General features: G+C 41.8%; 1 pseudogene; it reads left to right on the top strand.

Moving 5' to 3' along the window:
• Positions 1–11605, top strand: part of LOC136548080 (disease resistance protein Pik-2-like) — a 45920-nt pseudogene extending 34315 nt beyond the window's left edge.
• Positions 11606–21761: the final 10156 nt, after the last annotated feature.

The following is a 21761-nucleotide window of genomic DNA, read 5'->3' on the forward strand; positions in this document are numbered from 1 at the left end:
ATTTGCTTGTGAATGGTAGTAGTGAAACATGTGAATGCAACATGAGCTTCTCATACCTTGAAACATGGCAACATAGTAGGAATGTGGCAAGTTAAGCTTGCAACAAAAGTAATGAAACATGTGAAACATGGAATTGCAACAATTGAGTGAATTGATTGTTTTATGCTTCATCACATGTGATCATTAGAAATTGGTATAACAATTGTGTAAAGTGGTTGATCATGGTCTAATACACCTTAACTACACTTAGGGTAACTGTTTGGACATTGTTCTTGTAGATCAAAATGACAAAATTGCCCCTTGGGAGAGGTTTGACTTGAATTGACCCTTAGAGTGCCACAGTTTGACTGATTCAAAAGACCAACTTAGACACTTTGCATGGCTGTGCACTCTTTACCAAATTTGTAGCTAATTTATCAAGGAACAAAAGTTGCTTTATGATCAACTCATGAAAATGTGTGGAACACCCTCAAACATGGCCCACAAGTCAAAATTGAAGGCTGATTCAAACACTTGAAAAATTTCTAAGTGTTATAACTGGATTCAGTTTCGTGTACCCAACTTTTTCACCTTGTATCACCCTAACAAAGCCAAACCAACTCGAGCTCCAATAATAAGAGTTGTAGTTCACATATAGATTATCAACTTTGTTAACTATGGCATGATCTAAATCATCACAGATTAGGAGCTAATCACCGTCAAACTTGCTCTGTCAGTCGGTCGTTGGATCACTGAATCACAGAGTTTCAGAAAACGTTCAGTGAACACGGTGGCCGACCGGTGCAGGAGCCACTCGCCGTGTGACATTCATGCTCTATCGACACCACCACGTCGTGTGTCCACGCTCCAGAAGAGGGCCAGTGCCTGCCCGACGCACTCGCCAACCCCATTCGCTTCCCTCTCGCCTTCCCCGCGCGTAGCGCCGAGCCACAGCCATCCGCCATTCCCGACCAAGCATCGCCGTCATCGTGCACGCTTGTCACTTCAAAAATGCACCGGCCATCTCACTCCTAGCCTCGCCGTGATCCCCTCTACCTCCTCCACCCCACCGTTGATCCAATTGTGCCTTGGTAAGGGCGAAATCGCCGTTTTCTTCCACCGCCGCCATGGCTGACCTCGTCGGAGATGGCGCTCCACGTGGCCAGCTGCCACCGTGGCCTTCCCATCCTATCTCTCTCTCGCGCTAGGTCCTAGGAGCGCTGCTGAAGCTCGTAGGGTCACCATTTAGGGCTACGACGCCGTCGTCTCGCTGGAGCCGGCCGAGCCGTGGCCGAGCGCCGCCATGGCCGTCACCAACCCCTCTTGCTGCGGTGATAGCCAAAATTGATGGCACCACTCGATGCGCATTGTTGAGGCGAGCACCGAGGCACCGCTGACCTCGCCGGAGGAACCACCGACGACGAGTTGTGTCGTCGTCTTCCTCTGTTCCCCTGTCTGTCTCGCTGTCGCGCGGGTCCCGGTTGTCAGTCGCTGAGGCCAAGGCGGGAGCTGGACCTGGGCTACGCCATTTTTGGGCCGCGCCAGCGCTTGCTTCGCGGGCCGCCATTTCTTCGGGCCGGCCCACCAGTAGTTGAATTGGTTTTCTTAATTTGTTTTGTTTTATTATTTTCACAGATTTGTGTACATTTTCAAAAATATGTATCTCCTAGTTGGTAGCTTCAAATGATGTGGTTCCAATTTTGTTGAGTTCATGATAATGTCTAGTTTCTATTAAAAATATAATCCATGCCATGTTCTGTTATGAAAATGGGAGTTTTTATTTATCTCTTTTAATCATGCAAGAAATAGGGGTAATTATATCTTTTTCTAGGTAGCTCCAAATGGCATTAAATTTTTATGGTGTATTGCTCATATCATGAATAGCTTGTAGTTAAATTTTTATATATTTTGGACATTGTATGTAGGAGATAGAAAATTATCATGTTTGCATGGATGAATCTTGTGGGAATTTTCATAATTTTTCTATAAATCCAGTAAAGGTAAAAATTGGTGAGTGCTGTTCTTATGCTAGCATGATACTAGGAAAAATAAGAAATCTGTTCCTTGACACTTTTCAATAGGGTTTCCTAATTATGCTAAAAATAGACATGCCACCTGTTATTTTGGGTACAGCAAGCTCTGCTTGCCTAATGGCTTTGAAATTTTTATAGTAGTCTATGTGAAGCATGAGATAGCTACTGTAATTTTTGTAGATTTTTATAAATAGTTTTACTATATATTGCTTTAATCACCTAATTAACTAAATAAATTTAAAAAGGATATTAAATAATTTATTTAGAAGTTGGCACTATACTTTCTAGTGTTCCTCTGGTATGTGCAACAAGTTGCTAAACATGGTTTGGTCAAATTAGGCTTTTGCATCATCATTAAATAATTAAGTTAGTAACCCTATCATTTCTCGACAGATTCTAGATTTACTGAAATTTGATTTGGTTAACGTAAGAATCATGCTGTGATGTTTACAATTGATTTGTAGAAAATTTCATAAGCTTTCTAGAATGTCCTCATGCAAGTCATTTGGAATTGTAGAACTCTGGTTGTGATTTAATTAAGGGACTACTTGTGTGCATATGAAACTTTAAATGTTAATTTATGTATGCCTTTACTATTTCTAAGTTTGTGGTAATGTTCCTAGGTGTTAGGCCTTTAACTAAAGATGAGCATCTTTATCTTAGGTTATGCAAGTTAGGTAAGTATATCTCGTTCTTCAAGTTAAGTGAGATACATGTTTTAAAGTGATTTGAATAGGGCTATTTTACACGGTAAACGAGTGTCCAGTGATGCTTTCGTAAACACTTACTGTGATTCATTCATCATGAGCATCATGTCATTCCTTATGCATCCATGATATTTATCTCGTGCATCGGCATGCAATAGGTGTACCGGAGGGAGTAACACTGCTGGAATTTGAGGAACCGAGCGAGCAGCAGCAGCCGACACCGGAGGTTCAGGAGGTGCAACCCTCAGGAGAAGTGCCAGACGAGGTCGCCGTTGAGTGCCTGGATCACCGTCCTTGCAACTTTGTGAAAGGCAAGCCCCGGAGCATATTAAGCCTCCTAATTTTTGAAATGCAGTTACAGTATTATTGTTACATATATATATTGTTGCATTAAGTTTAGGTGTTGGATGCAAACACTTGCTGCATTGGTTATCCGATCCTTGTCCAGATATTGTTACCCTGAATCCTATGTAGCTCAGGCTCGTGTAGTGCTTAGCCCTGCTTAAACATGGTAGAAGTCAGGTGATTTCCTGTCACCTGCGAGATATAGGAAGATACATATGGCACGGTTGGCTATATTTGCTATCGTGGAAAAGAACCAGCCTTAATTTGAAATGGAGACCGGACAGAGGCTTGCCGGTTTGCAGTGACTCCGTCTATGTCGATTAAGGACTGAATCTTGGAGCCTTTCCTGTTCATGTTGAACGCATGCCTCTCTCTTAGTTTGCCATGTCCGAAGACCGACCGCGAAGTCGAGTAGCTCAACTTAGGCCGGGAGTCGATAAGTATAAAGTACGCCTCGGAAGGGAGCCGTAGGCGTGAGTCCAAGGGCAGGTGATTTAAAAGTCCTGATCGTCCTGGTAGAAGGGTAATCCCTGAGAGCGCTGGTGCTGATCGAACCCGCGAATTTGGTTCCTAAGTTGTCCCAAAGGTGACCCACGGCTACCCTTGCTAAGTATGCCAGGGTGAGAGTTAGGAATACCCCCTCAGCTGAGTTGTAATTCGATTCGAGTCGCCGTCTCTCCCGGTTAGTGAGAACTTGACGGGCTTATCTCCAAAGTAGATACACTAAATAACTTAATGGTTCAGAAATGATGATATGATGATGACAGCCTTATTATACCTACTATAGTTAATATTGTTTGCTCCTAATAAGTGAGTGCTCTAGTACATGTGCTAATCTAGTGGACAGGTAAATGATGATAAGCTTGATGCTAAGTTTAAATTGGTTACTATAATCATAAGCTCTTTTATGCAACTGTGTCATGCTAGCCCACCTCATAAGCCTAGCATGATCCTTAGTGTCTTTTGTGTCTGGTTTGACAGGTAAGTCTAGCTGAGTACCTTCTCATACTCAGGGTTTATCTCCCACCTATTGCAGATGACCAGTTCTACTTTGGTTGCTGCAAGTACTGCCTTCTCCCAGCTGGGGATGAAGACTAGACCGTTGGGCGCGGTCTCTACTAGTTCTCGTACCTAATAATGCTTTTGTGGGACATGACTCAGACTTGGCAATGTATTCGAAAACTATGATGTTTTGTACTAAACTATGTTGCTTCCGCACACTCAAACTTGGTTTGTAATATGTTATTTGAACTCTGATGGATGTAATTCGAATGCTACTTGTGAAATGTTGTAACGAATGATGTGTTGTGTTGAATCACTACGATCTTGGTTTGTATGTTGAGAGTTGGTTGAAATCCTTCGTGATTTCCGGACTACCAGGATTATGGGAGCTTAAGTACAGGAATTTGATCGCTTCGGTGATTGTTTTTGTACTTACGTTCTTATGATTTGGTCGGTTCTGTTACATACTGGGACACTGCTACATGGGTGATGAGCTAGTTGCACACATCGTCCACAAATTTTCGGTGCTCAGGGACCTGATACTTGGAGGTTTTCTACCCAAAGTTATCCGATTTGAGGAAGGGTCAACGGTGATGCTTAAGATGCTTGAACTGGACTTTGACTTCAGGTTCAGACACATGGTGTGGAGGAGCATCGTTGGCATTGAACACTTGACCAACCTAAAAAAGGTTATGCTCGAATGTCATGGCGACTATCATGCACAAGTCGACCCAGTATTGAGCAGATGAAGGCTGAGAACGACAGGCGCTCGAGCACTACGTGAAAAAATGGTTTTTAGCAATGGGGCAATTTTTTGTAGGGGCGGCTAGTGATGGAGCCGCCCCTACAGTGGCGTGCTCGGGAGCCCAGAGACCAGCCTCCCCTACAAATGGAACAGCAGGGGCAGCTGGTGATACGAGCCGCCCCTACAAATGGGTCAAATTTGTAAGGGCGACTCACTCACCAGCCACCCCCGGTGTTGCTATTTGTAGGGGCGATTGGTGATTGAGCTGCCCCTACAAATGCCCAACAATAAATACCTCTGATTTGTAGGGGCAGCTCAATCACCAGCCACCCCTACAAATGACCCACATATAAAAAAGGCTCCAGCACCTTCTTTCTCCTCGGGTCACTCACTCCAACCCATGAAAGAAAGGTGGGGAGGCCTTGGGCACCTCCCAAAAATTGCTCTACTAAGGGGGGAAGGTTTTGGTCTCAAATCCTTTAGTGGAGAGGTTGTAGAAGATAAGAAAATGCTATTCCATTTTTTTGAAGTTTTAATGGTTGGTTAGTGAGTAATTAGAGTTTTGTTTTTCTCTCTCTTCTATGGTGCTTGAGCTATTTATGAAGCAAATTAGACCCAAGTTTTGAATGTACTTGGCTAAATTAAGTAGGGGAACAAGATCATACCCTTATTTGGTCCATGTTTCTTGATTTTAGTGAACAATTAGTTTATTTTATGGATGTTTCATATACATGTAGATCTAGATCTAGGGTTTGGTTTTTTTATTAATTTTGTTTCTGTAAATTTATGTTCGATGAAATTGGACTAGGGTTTGTATGAAAGATATTGGGTAAAATATAATCGTTGCTAATTGTTTTCTTTGAAATTTTTTATTGTAATCAACAAATATGTATTTTAATTATTTATGGATAAATGGGCCATTAATTAATTTTCCTCTACCATGGTGTGTTTGTATGCTTCATTTAATTATATTTGATTTATATCCATATATATCTGAAGTATATATAATTATTCTCAAGTAATTATTAATTTGATTCATTTTTATATATATCTAAATAAGTAGTCCTTTATTGTAAAAGATGGAGTACAGGAACTCTTGGATGTATGGTTCGTTAAGGTTCAAGGCAGGTTTCTATGAAGAGGTGGACAAATTTATTGAAGCCGCAGAGAAGCATGCAGCGACGTTGACAGAGAATAAGGATACAATTATTTGTCCCTGTAAAGATTGCAAGAACCGTATGGCATGGATAGATGTGACTATCATCAGATCACATTTGATTATGCGAGGATTTGTTGAGGACTACACAGTGTAGATTCATCATGGTGAAATGGTTATTATTAACGACGAGGATGAGGAGGAATACGACGATGGAACCCTAGAATCTATGTCCCAATATTTAGCAGAGCTTGATTTACGAATGGATTCTGAGTTTGGCAATGAACAAGGTGGTGATACTGGTGGGTGGGATGGTAACGATGAAGGTGGTGCCAATAATGATGGTGGAGCACGTGTCGGGGATAAAGATGATTTGGAGGACATGATTTGAGCCCTTGGACCAGAGATTTTACTAAATAGCCCGAAAGGTCTAGAAAATTTGGAAAGGGTGACAAAAGCATCGAAGGAGACTGTGTATGGTGTTGAACAGGGCTATCCAAGACATTGGACATTGCTATGTTTTGTGCTTGAGCTACTCATCCTGAAGGCTAAGTACGACTGGTCAGACTATAGTTTCAATGATCTATTGCATCTCCTGTCATGGGTGCTGCCACAACCAAACTTAGTTCCCGCCAACACATACCAAGCGAAGAAGGTCATAAGTCCATTGACAATGGGGTTTGAAAAAATCCATGCATGCCCCAACCATTGTATACTTTTTCGTGGCGAAACGTTCAAGTCACTGGATAAATGTCCCCGGTGTGGGGCCAGCCGATACAAGAACAATGACCTTTATGGTGGAATAAGAAGGGTATAAAAAAAGGTGGTACAAGAATCTCAGCCCCCAGAGGACACTCCATTAGGCAACGATGCAAAGCAGAGAAGAATTCCTACCTTGGTAATGTGGTACCTGCCAGTGACCGACCGCTTGAGATGTATCTTCCTAAACCCTAAAGAAGCCGCACTCATGACATGGCGGGATGATGAGTGCAAGGTGGATGATGATAAGATTGCATACCCGACTGATTGTAGCCAGTGGTAAAGGTTCGATGAGAAGCACAAAGAATTCAGTGATGACCCAAGGAATGTACGGTTTGGCTTGAGCACCGATGGAATGAATCCCTTCAATGAGAGGATGAGCGACCACAACACTTGGCCAGTGATCTTGACCATGTACAACATCCCAATGTGGTTGTGTTAGAAGAGAAAGTACCTTCTCCTCACTATTCTTATTTCTGGCCCTAAACAACCTGGCATTAATATAGACGTGTTCCTCGAGCCTTTGATGCAAGAAATGGAGAGGCTATGGAGGCATGGGGAGCCGATGTACGATGCGTTCTGAAAGGAGGACTTCATATGTAGAGCAATAATATTTGTTACTACCAATGATTACCCTGCGTTGTTTGCTTTGTCTGGATAGATCAAAGTGAAGACGGGATGCTTGGTTTGCTTGGATGGTACTACATGGGTGTACATGGATGCATCCAAGAAGATAGTTTACCTAAGGAACCGACGCATCTTAAAGACAAGTCACAAGTACCACAGCAAATTGTTCTTTAGATTTTATGACAACACCCTAGAGATTGAACCCCCTCCAGAGAGACGTCATAACGGAGAACACGTGTATAGAATGGTGAAAAACATACGCGTCATCTATGAAAAGAAGAATCCAGATGGGACTAACAGAGATAGAAGCACACCTCCTATCGAAGACGTACCTTTCAAGAAACAATCGATCTTCTTTCAGTATCTGCCTTATTGGCCAGACTTGGAGGTCCCCCATGCCATTGATGCTATGCACATGCAGAAGAATGTCTTTGAGAGTCTCATTGCTACCTTGATGGACACAGGCAAGTCAAAGGATGGTCTGAAAGCACGGAAAGACATGGTGCAGCTAAACGTGATGCCATAACTTCACCCGGTACCTGAGGATAATGAAAAATACACTCTGCCCGCTGCGTGCTTCAACCTAACACCAGACGAGAAGAGAGCTATATGCACTTTCCCGAGGGGAGTTAAAGTCCCAACTGGGTTTTCAGCAAATGTGAAGAAGCTAGTGTCGATGAAGGACTTGTCAATAACACACTGCAAGGCTCACAATTGCCATGTGATGCTGACAGTGTTTCTACCAATTGCAATTAGGGCTATGAAGCCAGAGTTCTTAAAAATAGCCATCACCCGCATGTGCTACTTCTTTTCGAAGATCTCACAGAAGATGATTGACAAGCAAGAGCTGAGTGACCTACATGAATTTGTGGTGGAGACACAAAACCAACTAGAGATGTGTTTACCTCCTGCTTTTTTTGATATAATGCCACATCTCATGATTCACATGGTTCATCAGATACAGGCACTGGGCCCTTGCTACTTGCATGAAATGTGGTCCTACGAGCAGTTCATGTCGGTTCTAAGTCGATATGTGCATAATCGAGCACACCCAGAGGGCTCCATGATAGAGGGTTACAGTACTGAAGAAGTTGTCGAGTGCTATCAAGAGTACCTAAAAGTACAGAAAGGGATTGGTAAACTCGATTCTTGTCACAAGGGTAGGCTGGCTGGGAAGGGCACCAGTGGTAGAAAAGTGTTCATCGACCATGATTACAAAGAGGTGAGTCAGGCCCATTACAGTGTCTTATAGAGTAGACAACTGATGCAACCGTATATTGATGAACACTTGGCTATCATTATGGCTGAGAGAAATGGTCGTTCGGATGATTGGGTCATGAAACAGCACAAGCAACGACTAACTACATGGTTGAAGGACCAAAACATACCGCCTGGAGAAACCATAGACTCTATTACCATCAATAGGTTGGCGGAGGGTCCATCAAGACAAGTGACATCTTGGAATGCTTATGACATCATTGGGTATACGTACTATACCCACGCAAAGGATAGTAAATATGTGAACTAAAACAGCGGTGTTCGAATAGAGGCTCTCGATGGATTGGGGTGAAAGATCCAATACTTTGGTATCATTGAAGAGATATGGGAACTTGACTATGGAAGGGATATAATGGTGGCCCTGTTTCGATGCCGCTAGATCAAACAACACCAACTAAACGAGATTGGATTGAGAGTCCTTAACCTCGAGAATCTAGGCTACCAAGATGACTCTTGGGTGCTCGCTTCACGTGTCGCACAAGTTTTTTATATGTCTAACCCACAAAATAATCTCCCCCCCCCCCCCCCCGAAGAAGAAGACAAAGCACGTGGTTGCCTCTGGGAAACAGCACATTATCAGAGTTGATGGCGTGGACAATATTGAAGCTTACAATAACTATAATAAGATGCCGTTATTCATAGACTTTCCTAAGAAGATTAGTGTTGTGGAAAAGAACCTACCCAAAGACATATTGCCATGGAAACGAAAAGGTGTCAAGGGGAAAGTCGTTACAGCGGGCTAGCTAGTTGTTGAACGTGGAGTGTTTGTATAAGTGTGTGTTTGTAAGACTTCATTTATGCATGCGTGTGAGACTATATTTATGTATGTGTGTAAGACTATATATTTTTGTATGTGTGTGAGACTACATTTATGCATGTGTGTGAGATTACCCTTTGCAACATCCAGATGAATCTATTTCAACATCCACTCTATTACTACTAAAACTTTATGAAATCACTTAACACTTTATGAAAAGAAGAAATGGCCAAAATAAAAGTAGGAGATCTTGACGAGTTATACAACTTTTATATTCATCACATTTACAGCTGAAATCATTTAGTGGTTGAAAATCAGGTTTGAAGTTGTCATTTTCTGAAATTCAAAATTTGAACTGTTCAAATTTTGTCAAATAAAAAGATAACCAAAATAAAAGTTGTAGATAGTGATGTGTTCAACAACTTTAATATTCATCACCTTTACAACTGAAATCATTTATGGGTTGAAAATCAGGTTTGAAGCTGTCATTTTCTGAAACTCAAAATTTGAATTGTTCAAAATTAGTGACAAAGATAGATGACTAGACTCAAATGATAGAGCATGAAAAAAACCCATAAAATTTGGAGTTAGTATGAGGGAGAAAAACTAGTTACAAGTTTCAGCCAAAGATTTAAAAGAGAAATCACACTTGTTCATCATTGATCATCATGAAAACTTGTGATTTTTCTTTTTAATCTCTGGGTAAAATTTGTAACTAGACTTTCTCCCTCATACTAACTCCAAATGTGATGATTTTTTCCTAATTTTTTTTAAAATCATGCCCTATCAAGTTACTGTGTTGATTTGGTTATTCTTTTCATTTGACAAAGTTTGAGCAATTCAAATATTCAAATTTAAAAAAATGACAAGTTCTAACGAGATTTTTAACCATTAAATGATTTCAGCTGAAAAAGTGATGAATACCAAAGTTGTATAACTCATCAAGATCTACAACTTTTATTTTGATCATTTCTTCATCTGACAAAGTTATAGTAAACATTGTTCACAAATCAATATGTTTCTTGTATAGTTCATGAAACTATGAGTCATATGTGAATTTGTGAACAATGTTTACTAATACTTTGTCACATGAAGAAGTGACCAAAATAAAAGCTGTAGATAGTGATGAGTTCAACAACTTTTATGTTCATGACTTTTATTGTTGAAATAATTTAAGGTTTCAAAATCTTGTTTGAAGCTGCCATTTATTGAAATTCAAATTTTCAACTGTTCAAAATTGGTCAAATGAAAAGATGATCAAAATAAAAGTTGTACATATTGATGAGTTCTACAACTTTGGTATTCATGAGTTTTCCAGCTGAAATCATTTACTCTTTCAAAATATTGTTTCAAGTTGAAATTATTTGAATTTCAAATTTTGAATATTTCAAAAAAAGTCACATGACAAGTTGACCAACATAAAAGGTGTACATGTTGATGAGTTATACAACTTTTATGTTTACAATATTTTCATTTTATTTCATTTAATGTCATAAAATTGTGGTCGAAGTTTTAAAATTCAAATTTTTGTTTTTTTGTTTTCTATATTGTTTTGACTATAATTGTTTTTATATATATATTTCTGCATATATAGAATAATACAAAATATTATATTTGTGCATATATACAATTGTTTTTATATTACTTTGTGTTTTTGTTATTATAAAAAATACAGAATTAATAATTTAATAAAATAGAAAATATTTGTAGGGGCGGCTAGATCTGGAACCGCCCCTACAAATGCATTTGTAGGGACGGCTGGATCAGAAACCACCCCTACAAATGCATTTGTAGGGGCGGCTAGATCAGGAACCGCCCCTACAAATCGCCCTTGGTATATAACCTAGGGCGCTCGGTTGACAAATTGTTGGGCGCTCTCTTCTTCCTCTCGACGCCGTCAGGCTACCTCTCCGCACCCTCGGGCCACAGCTCGACATCCCCAATGCCGCCGCCTCCTGCCGCCTCCCGGACCTCTCCCGACGTTGGCGCCCCCTCTCCGCACCCCCGGGCCACAGCTCAACATCCCCGCCGCCGCCGCCACCTCCCTCTCCGCACCGCCTCTCCACCTCCTCCCGCCGCCTCCCGGACCTCTCCCAACACCGGCGCCCCTTCTCCGCACCCCCAGGCCACAACTCGACATCCCCGGGCCACCACGACGACACGCGCCCCATCTCCACGGCGGCTAGGGTTTGTCAGATCGACTTCGGCGAGGGCTAGGGTTTGAGCTCCGCCGGCTCGGCCGCGTGCTCTAGCTGGTGTCCCCGCCACTGGTGCTCCCTCTCCGACCTCGACCACCGAACTCACCGGCCCGTGCACAGCCGCCGGTGTCCCTCTCTGTCAGGTCTTCTACAGGTACTCCCAACCCCTTCTCCATTCCCCGGCCTTCCTAGCTGCAAATTATTTGTTGCCCTTAAATCTTTTTTGGCAACATGATTTTACCTACATTATACCATGCTGAATTTCCTAGCATTTCTAGGTGAATAGTTTAGCCTAAATAAAATAAATAACATAGTAAGCTATTGTGGTGATTTATGGATTTTATAAGATAGATAACAGCATAAAAATGCTATCGAAATTGGAGTTGCTATTTTATGAATTTTCTATAATTAGTTACGCAATTTCAAGTTATGCTAGTGGTTAAACCAATTTCTAAAATACTCAAATTCTTCAGCTTAGGCTTTTCTCACCTGGCCTAGACTATCCCTCACCCACTCCATCTCACTGACATACAGATCGCCAAAAGTTGTACTAATTGAAACATAAACATTGTAAATCAAAACATAGCAGAGAAGCTTAACAAGCTCATACTTGGCAGCACTAGTACAAAAACAATTTGAGGAGAGCATCGCCTCTAGAAACAACACTAGTATACAAAAGCTTTATATGGGCTGCACTCTTTTTTTGTAGTGGCATTTTTGTGAGCCAGTACAAATAGCTCTAGTTATTGCCTTGGGGCCATCAAAGCATTAAAAAAATGTGGGTTGTTGGCTTTATTCAAGATGCACTGCAGCAGATGTATCCTAAAGCAGAGTCGGTACTTACTTCATATTTCTCAAAATCCCGAGTCATTACTGTGATTTTTCAGCATAATTAACAATATGTGGAGGGGTTGCTGGAATTGTGAATTGTAGCTACTGTAACTTAATTTTTGAATGAACTTCTGATTATCATTTTGAATGTTCTAGATGGTATTTTTCCAATGATAATAATGATCTCATTAAGCAATATTGGGTAGAAGAGGAGTCGGCAATTGTGACCTCATTGTTGCTGAGCACTGTACTATGGTCCACTCATAGGTCCAGTTTGATTGATGTGATGAACTTTTCTTGTGAAACTATAGTTACGTTGAGACTACATTTGCCTTGGGATGATACTTTATTTATATTTTTTGAAATTTGAATTTCATATGAGAATTGATTGATTGAATTTAGTAATTTGTATGAACTCCTAATATTTTGTTTGAACTGCGTCGTGTCAAATAGATAGAATTTATAGAGTATGTGTGGAAAAAAAATAGCCCTACCTGTTGGATGTAGACCATATCCGAACTAAGAGAAAGACCTTCTAGTTTCAACCTAGAAATATATGCTTGCAGTAGAACATTGATCTTTGCACTGGGTTCCTCCAAACTCTCTTTGACAGCAATTGGCACACGGTCCAAAAGCTTTGCCAGTTCCATTTTCTCATCTAGCCTAACACCTACATACTTAAATTCTTCTCTCAGAGAAAACAGTCGACACAACTCGATATCACCCATTATAGGTTTCAGGTACTCATTGTATGTTGAAATAGTTCCATGGCTAATATAGTAATAACTGGCAATCCTTCCCAGGTCAGTAACTTGAAAGTATCATGTTTTCCTGTCATACTTTATCAGATTGTTCCTATCCAGTAGATTTGTAGCGGAATGTATCTGCAGCACAACAAAAAAATAAAAGATCAAGAACAGAACAAGCAGAGAAAGTATGTTGTAACATAAACTATATCTATGCAATATCAAGAGGCAGAACTATATCTATGCAATATCAAGAGGCAGTAAAATCAATGATAGGTGGTAAAGACAATGTCATATTTTGATGTATCGAATTGAGCATCTTTTATGTTTAATAATTCGTAGTAGCAACGCTTGATCTTCTTCCTTTGCTTACAAAGGGCACACACAATTTGTGTTAAGCCTACACAAGTATACTAAGGAACCCATTGTGTAAACCACAAGTGCATGGTCTGAATCTAAAATAATCACTACAACACACAGCCTGCTACTGCTTGAGACTTATTGCATCCATTTATGCATCAGTTCGTCAACAAGCAAATCAGGCATAGTGAGCTAGCTTGTGAGTTGAGTAGCCCTACTATACTGATGCAAAATATGTCATGACATTTCAACTTCCCTTAGTGGTCTGAATCTGAAATATGTCATGACATTTCAACTTCCCTTAGAATCTATAGCCTCCCTAGCTGTAGATTATTTGTTGCCGTTAGAATCAAACCCCTATTCTTCCCTAGAATGGCTTGCTTTGGCTATTTTCTCACATCTCTTCAATATTGTTAATTATTGTAGTCTTTGTGTTATCTCTTAAGTTGGTCTTGTAGATTTTATTGAAATGTTTCCATTAGCTTATAGTTATTAGTGGTTTAGTTTTAGTAGTCTTTTTTAGTTCAGTTTCATTCATTTCCATTTTTGATGTGGCTGTGTGTGTTGACTGTGCTTTCATTTGTACAAGTGTGAACTATTTCAATTTTTTTTGTTGAATCTCAGTTCAGTTAATAACTTGAGCAGATGGTTGTGCAGAGCGTGCTGTGGGCTTTGCTTGCTTGGTCCCCTTGGTATGGCAGCTGTTGCTTTTTTTTGGGAAGCAGCTGCTGCTTTTTTTTGCCAAATCTCCTCTCTCCTCTATTTTTGCCATCTTTCCTATCCTCTATGTTTGGGAAGCAGCTGCTGCTTTTTTACACATTTTCCTCTCTATGTTTGTTAAGCAGCTGTTGCTTTTTTTGCCAAATCTCCCCTCTCCTCTCCTTTGTTTTGTCAATGATGAAATTGTCTAAGTCCATACATTATATGGAATATGAGCTGATGATCAAGAACTTGTGAGGAACTTGGTATCATTAGCAGTCGCCCCTACATTACCTTCTCCTCTCTTCTCTGTTATGATGCCTTGATACTCCAAGTTCATGATCAAACGATGATTGACATGTTTTTGAGGCCTCTACTACTGCTACCACTCATTTTTTTTGATATATTGTTGTTTTATAGGACTACTTTGGTTTATAGACCTTTTTTATTTCTTATACTTTCTCGCGTACCTAAAGCATACTTTCTTGCATCTATTAGAACAAAGCACGAAATAATGTCGCGGACACCAGACAGTGCAGCCCGATGCCCCAAGCATGATGAGCAGCCAACCTATGAGGAGCAAGCACTAGAGGACCAGCTTACTCAGGAGCAGTTCAACAACGAGTTAGAAAAGGATCTAGAAGTGATGCTTACTCAGGAGCAGTGTGACGAGGAGGAAGGGTGAATAGAAGGAAGAGCAGGAGAGGCTGCTGAAGGCGAAGAAGAAGAGGATGATGATGATGATGATGACTCAGAAGAGGGATATGTAAGTCCCGAGGATCCTTTCCCACATGAAGCCAGAAGGAGGCCAATGGAGGAAGATTTGGACAAGGATTTTGACCCGGACAAGGAGGTAGGGATAAAGCCTTAGCTTGTAAATTTAGCTAAAGCTTTGGCTATGTTACCTTTGCTAACACTTTGACCTATCGTATATATAGGTCCCTCCTAAAACTTGGAAAAGACAACGTCGACATCCGTGACATCTCGCTGGACAAGACGGAGTAGAGGAAAGGAGAGCAGAGGCAACAGCCATAGAGACGGACATTGAGGCCTCTGCTCCACAACCTCAAGACACAACCACGACTACCAAGCCTAAGAGGAAATGAGGAGATAGAAAAGCAAATCTATATCCAGATAAGGCATGCTATGTGATAACGGAGGTTGGGCTAGCAGGGGAGATCCTTGAGCCGAAGGAATTAAGAGGATGATTTCGTAATGCTATCGGGGCCCTAGTAAGAGATAAATTGAACCTAGCAATCCCTAACTGAAAAGAGGTACCAGAGAAGAAAAAGGATGAACTATGGGATAGGTAGCTGAAGCTCAATTTTAGATTTCCAGAGGGTAAGCACGAACTGGTAAAAAAATGCTTTCAGGATGATGGGAGAGTCATTTCGATGTTGGAGGTCGGAGCTCAACAAGAAGTATATCCAAAAGGGGTTAACTCCCTTCAACGAGTTTGGCAAAATAACTCCTAGTCAATGGGAGGAGCTTGTGGCTCAGAAGACTTCACCGGAGGCATTGGAGCTCAGTGCCCGTAACACCGAGCTAGCAAAGAGAAACAAACACCACCATCATCTAGACCCCAGTGGCTACTATGCCAAGGAAGAGTAGTTTAGGAAGATGGACGAAGAGGCCACAGCTGCTGGGAATATCGATGTGATGAATTTGAAGGTACGCTCAAGGAATTGGATATATGTGAGGAGTACAGAATCCTCCGATGGTAATCTTAAGTTTGATAAGCTAGAGACCCAAGAGGCAGTATCAAAGATACTGAAATATGCTGAAGACAAGGAGAGGGACAAGCTTAGTCTTGGCTTGGGAAACAAGGAGCACATAGGCTGCACCAGGGGGCTAGGGAAAAGGATGACCTGGAAGCACGGATTCGAAGAGGACAGGCACATGTACAAGAAACATGGCAGAGACCGGGAGACTAATCTTGAGCTCCAAGTAAAGGCTCTAGTTGCGAAGGCGTTGGAGGAGCAAGGACTGTCTATGGAGCCACGGACATTAATGACACCACCGGGAGAACTGGCATTAGTTGGCAGCCCTCTGAAAGTTCATAGCAGCCAAGGTTCCACTATAGCCACAACCCCCGTCGATCACATACGGGAACCAACTAGTTGCACCTTGGTGTTTCTTAGCGGTCGACAAAACATTGTGATGGAGGTGGCAATGGGTGTGGCACATTCTCCCGGTGGCTTACACCACAATAATAAGATACCGTCGAACTACACTAGGGTCGAGGTGCATACCGTGAAGCCTGAGTTCATGTAGTGGAGGATAGACTACGCAACTCCTGAGGGGCTGGTGTTACTCGGAGACATAATGGGGCAGTTCATCCTCTGGCACAAACGGGACATTATATTGACTGCTTCTTCGCCGCCCCCCCCCCCCCTCTCCCAAATTTGGAGCGAGTTGTTGAGGTCAGGGAGATATTTTCACCGTCTCGTGACCACCACATTCTTGAGATGCCACATTCTTCCCCGCCTCCTAGCGAGCATGTGCCTTCTCCAGCTCGTACGGAGCAAGTGCATGATGAGATGCCACAGTCTTCTCAACAAGCACAGCTGATACATGAACAACGAGTGCCTCCTAAAGAAGGTGATGCACAAGAAGATGAGGACGTGCCTGAATGGGAACTTTGAAAGAAGCATCCAATCACCATAAGACTAGTTTATGTTCTGATGAAAGACGTCTCGTCGGTGCACAAGTGGTATTCCTATGACCAGTTCAAGCCTGAGAACCAAGTTAAAAAAGTCACATCATGGGGTTCTGAGGAGGCCGTCACTAGCAAACTCCACCAAATAGCAAAGAAGTATCCAAATGTTGATGCCATCAAATGGTCAAAGGATTGCCTAAAAACATATGAAAGAGGCAAGCCCTTTCTACCAAACTAGGACATCCAGCGCCTACCACTTGGAATGAGAAGGTTCCATGATTGGTACTTGCGTGTTCTCCCAACGAACATAGACCTCATACAAGCATGCTTCTCCACCGGCACATTTGGAAGCTCAGTCGGGAAAATTGTCTTTGACTTCAATGACATGCAGACATGCTTTCACCTCGGAGCAATAGAGATGAATCTAATTCGCACGTGGTGCCTGTAAGTCCTTGTCCTCCCGATATGATATGAATGTAATCTTTGAATTTTGTTGTAACTAACCCATGCCGTAATTTGTAGAATGCAAGTGCACATTGTCAAACAAATGCCAAGTGTGAAAGCCGAGTATATAGACCCTCAAGCTATAGCACAAACAAATTTTAATTACCCTAAACAGTGGCTACTGGATGCCAAAGAGCTAGCTGCTGGAAAGACTCTTCGGGAGAAAGAGCACATCCGTACGGCAAAACTAAGGGAAGAGTCCCTTAAGGTTGCAGCATACATTGTCCTGGCTTTTAAAATTCTCCAACAGCACTCTACTATATGGCTACCATACAACTTCGAATAAGTTCAACTCTATACTTAAAGCTTTGTTCGATATATTTTATTCGATGCAAAAGAGCTTATCTAGTTCTATGATTAATCCATGCAGCAACCACTGAATTTGTATAGGCGTCGATCTCGGGATGGAGCATGGCATGGGTCTTTGATTCAATAGATAGGGACCCGGTGACATACAAAGACTTCATATCAATTCTCAAGACGTATACATATCGACAATCCTCATTAGCTTATATGTTTGTATACAAACTTGTAACGTTCACTTTTGGATACTAACAAGTTGTATTTGCTAAAATAATTTGAACAGGTTATTTAGGTTCTATGTCACTAAACATCACAGAAGGCATGATCTAGCAAGGAAGGTAAAGTTGGCTATAAAAACACTATGTGCGGTAAGTGTAACTTACTTTTTCAGTACTCCATTACATGGCTGTCAAAATCATTACTTAACATTTTCATATACAAAACACACAGTGCCCCAAGCAGAAGCCTGGGAGTGTATATTGTGGATACTATATATGTTCTATGATGAGTAACACTGATGCCTACAGGAGACACCCCTTAAGGATAAGTTTGAACCTCTTCACCCGTAGTATAAAAACTTCGTACATGGTATGAAATACTAAACCGAAACTTGTTCTCTTGTAGTGGAAAGAAGAGAAAGAAATGAAAAGAGACCCATACAAGGATGACCAACTCTTAGAGCTCGTCGGCGACCTTTGCAACTTCATATTGGACCAGATTGTACACGTCAAAGGCACCTACCATAACCGAGAGTCTGACTTAGGTAGAAATCCTCAGTACCAACACATTCGTGAGACTGAAAGGCTAGCTCCAGGACGTTGATAACAATATGTATGGAATTTGACATTAGTTTTACCTTATGAATTATGTCTATTTAATGATGGATTGTATATATTCTTGTGAACTGGACTTGTAATTATAGTTTATATAATACTCTTATGCTTGTAGTTTATATAATACTCTTGAGCGAACGCGGTTCGGAATGTTGGTCGTGGGACGTTCGGCGGGATTATCTCGCTTTCCTCGCTCACATTGGTCGCGGGGCATTCGGCAACGCGAACGCTGGTCGCGGGGCGTTCGGCAACGCGAACGCTGGATGGAATATGCAGAAACAAACAGTGTTCTAGTCGAAATTGAATTGTAAATTTAAATTTTTTTGGTGGGAAAATGTACTGTAGGGGCGGTTCTAGACTGAACCGCCCCAACAAATAGGTATTATAGGGGCGGCTGGTACTATAGCCGCCCTACAAATCGATTTGTAGGGACGGCTGGGAACCGCCCCTACAAACTCATGATTTGTAGAGACGGTTTGGTAGGGGCAGCTGGCCAAACCGCCCCTACAAATGGTCTTGAGCCGCTCCTACAAATGATATATGTAGTAGTGGAGGTCCAACCAATTCGATATTGCCGTTAAATATTGGTGATTGTGTTTTCGCCTTATTTATTTACTTTTCAGAACATCAAAAACTGTCCTTCGTGCATGTTTGTACCTGGTAGTGCGTGCTGCTTTATTTCCGTCTTGAATGTATCTTCCCCCAAGAAAGAATTCCCCTTGTTGGTATGGAACGTAGTAGTTTCTGTGTACACTATTGTAAACTTGTGATTTTAGGTGAGCCTTCCACGGACATGTGTTTTGTGTTGGACATTATACACGCTAGTCCCCTTGGTGTATGTATCTTCCCCAAATCTCTATTCCCCTTCCTGGTGCCGCATGCAGTAGCGCCCATCGGAAGAGGATGACGATTGACGAGGCCGTCCCGCCTTCCTGGTGCCGCATGCAGTTTCTATGGCTCTTTGCGTCTCTGCCCTTGTGGCCTTGTCCCGCGCTCCGCCAAGGTCCAGAACAAGGGGCCTCCTCTGTCTTCTGCTTGATGACCAAAGGATGGCTCTAAATTCATTTTTGGGACAACGCTGTACTTTCGCTTGCTATGAAGGCCGCTCTCCGTGACATGGAGTATGAACGAATGAATGAATGAATGGTTTTAAAAAATTAAGAAAAATGGTAAAGGAAGGTGCGGCTTGGAAACGGTGGACACAAAGCGCGTGGGTGGCCGCGTTTGGCAGCGGTCAAGCCAGCGGCGGCGGGGCTAACGCGCAGGAATGCTGCCATCCTGGTAGCGCATGCTTGCAAATGCCCAATGCGCTTGCAGGGGAGTATTGTTGCAACGGCTACGGCAGCATGAGGTTCATGCTGCTCTGCTTCGACGATGCACGGGGAGCTGTGTTAAATTTTCTCAAAAGGATGATCCTAATCCGGTACCAGAGTTAAGCAATGAACGTGAAGCCGGGCCATGCATGGCAACTTGTCAAGGATCGCAAGTCGCACTAGGTGTGCCCCAACTCACGCATTATCAGCAGGTTAGTGTCGTGTCTGTCTAGCGCGCATGAACTCACCCGTTACGACTTATTTGGATGTACTCATATCTACATATATCTCAGTCCACCTATATCTGTCTAGCATGCATGAACTCACACATGCATGGATTGAGTTGGATACATCATACGAGTGTATCCAAACATGACCTTAGATGGCATACCGTGGCGTCGATCAACACTACTAGAGATAGGATCTCTAGAGGCGGCTAGCCCAGCTGCCTCTAATTTTTCGTCTCTAGAAATCAATGGGCGGTTATATCCAGCCGCCTCTAGAAGTTGAGTTTCTAGAGACGATTAGAAACAAGAGCCGCCTCTAAAAATCAATTTGTAGAGGCGGCTATATTCGAAGCTGCTTCAACAAATCGTTGTCCAGAAAAACAAAATATATGTGGGCCTAAAAATAGCAAAAAAAATCTTATTAATTCGGGGAGATCTCATTAGGTAGCCACATGATTTTTCGCGTGAAAAACACGCGCTTCGTGGTCTCAGGGCTCAAACCTGTGACCGTAGGCCTCGCACGTAGGCATACTAACCACTCCGCCATAACTCCCTCGTGTCTATTTGAGATATTCTTTCTCCTCGTTTTATCTTTATCTGATTTTGAAATGAGTATTTGTCACCCTAAATGATTTCAAATAAAAAATTTGTCAACTATAAAATTGTATAACTTTTTGTGACCTACAACTTTGGTTTTGGTCATTCCTCCATCCGAGATCATTTAAAATTTTCAATTTCAAACGTGGTAAATTCAAATGTAATTTTCCTTAGATAGATAATTTCAAATAAAAAAAATCATCAACTACAAAGTTGTATAACTCTTAGAGAACTAAAGCTTTGATTTTGGTCGTTTCTCCATCCATGGTCGTTTAAAAAAATTAAATTTTACTATGCAGCTTGTATTTCTAGAGGCAAATTTGTATCCAACTGCTTCTGGAAATCGACTTTTAGAGACGGATGGAAATAGTGTCACCGGACATGGCTGAAAATAGCAGACGCGTCTACAAATACATCTCCTAAGGCGGCTTAGTTCCGACCGATTTGTAGAGGCGGCTAAAGATTCAGTCGTCTCTATGAAAAAAATCACGTGTTACCAAAAATCAGTTCTATAGTAGTGAATAGGAGGCGGTATCGTGTCTGCCTATCCCGACTGGCATCAATCGCCAATATACTTATTCAAGGGAGGAGAGGATTATGAATCATAAAAAACAAATATATTCTTCTACTATTCTTCTGCCTTCCCAATTTCTCACGTTTGTCTTCCTATGTACTAAACTTTGTTTCTTCTCGTTGACCTTGCTACTTTCTATTAACAATCGGTATCAGATTCGTTCAGTCATGGGTTTGGATTCAACAAGTTATGTATTCCATTGGTGTTACCAATACCATTCCTAGGTCAAATTGTGATCATGTAAGGTTTCGAAGTGTAACTTATATGCTCCAACCAAATTCAATGTTGTTGACAACCTGGTATCAGTAATAACTTAGGTAGACCATATTTTACACAAAACTATCAATTTAAGGCATAGTCTACTGTTAAGTTGTGATAAACTCTATTGTAGCCGAATGTTCAACATAACACTACTGGAAACCGGCACTTTGCCGAGTGTCTGCGGCACTCGGCAAAGCCTGGCTTTGCCGAGTGCCGCACTCGGCAAAGGGCACTCGGCAAAGAATTAATCGGCAAAGAAGCCTTTGCC

This window comes from Miscanthus floridulus, chromosome 4 (genome assembly GCF_019320115.1).
Source record: "Miscanthus floridulus cultivar M001 chromosome 4, ASM1932011v1, whole genome shotgun sequence".
Taxonomy (NCBI): Eukaryota; Viridiplantae; Streptophyta; class Magnoliopsida; order Poales; family Poaceae; genus Miscanthus; species Miscanthus floridulus.